Source organism: Clarias gariepinus, chromosome 13, assembly GCF_024256425.1.
Source record: "Clarias gariepinus isolate MV-2021 ecotype Netherlands chromosome 13, CGAR_prim_01v2, whole genome shotgun sequence".
Classification (NCBI taxonomy): Eukaryota; Metazoa; Chordata; class Actinopteri; order Siluriformes; family Clariidae; genus Clarias; species Clarias gariepinus.
Genome location: NC_071112.1, coordinates 33,370,001 through 33,370,845, shown reverse-complemented (window position 1 = coordinate 33,370,845; position 845 = coordinate 33,370,001). Strand labels below are relative to the sequence as shown.

At 49.5% G+C, this 845-nt stretch overlaps 1 protein-coding gene across 3 annotated transcripts in view; it reads left to right on the top strand.

Moving 5' to 3' along the window:
• Window positions 1–845, top strand: part of itsn2b (intersectin 2b) — a 28,680-nt gene continuing 27,835 nt past the window's right edge. For all 3 annotated transcript variants that reach the window (XM_053509456.1, XM_053509457.1, XM_053509455.1), the window contains exon 1: window positions 1–191. The gene's annotated coding sequence lies outside the window, so the exon portion shown is untranslated. The remainder of the gene's footprint in view (window positions 192–845) is intronic.

Here is an 845-nt window from a genome sequence, read left to right as displayed (position 1 = left end):
CACAGAGTTTCAGTGCAGGGCCTGTCAGCCATGTTGAGTGTGTGTGTGTGAGAGAGTGTGTGTGACAGCGCGTTCAGCAACAGGTTCTCTCCGTGTTTAGAGGAGAAACTCTCTGAGGAGGACAGCCTTCATTCATCTGCTTCACACACACACACACACACACACCGGATGAATCCTCCTCAGGGTGCAGGGTGAGTACCGCGGGGTTACCGGGTTCTGGTTCCGGTTCTGCTCTCAGATCAGTAATGCTGTGTGTGTGTGTGTGTGTGTGTGTGTGTGTGAGGGAACACCGTGAGGTAGGGTGTATATCAGTAAGGGGTGTGTGTGTGTGTGTCCGGACTGCGAGTGCATCGGGCTGATGTTTTATAAAGTGATTAAAACATCGACAATCTCCTCAGGTGTGTGTGTGTGTGTGTGTGTGTGAACTAATCTCACAGGAGTCTCACTGCAGGCTTTAAACCTGCTGGGCCGGTTACACACAGGTCGGGCTGGTGTGAGTGAGAGTGTGTGTGTGAGTGAGTGTGTGTGTGTGTGTGTGTCTGTGATCCTCACTAGCACTTTACAGTCAGTGTGTCAGCCTTTATATTTATTCACTTTTTGTTCACAGCTCTGTAATCAGACTTCACTTCCGGGTGCCGTGTGTGTGTGCGCGCGCTCGCTCGCGCTCCTCCGTCACGTGATCTGTTAACGCAGTTAAACGTTTCATTTCTTTCGTTCTGATATAAATAATAGTTATAAACTCGTGTCTAATCGCGTCACTGAAACCGAACCCGTCTGTAAACCTGACTTCCGGTTCTGCGTGTTTGTTTACATTTAGGGATTGGCCTCTTGTCAGTCATCTGAAG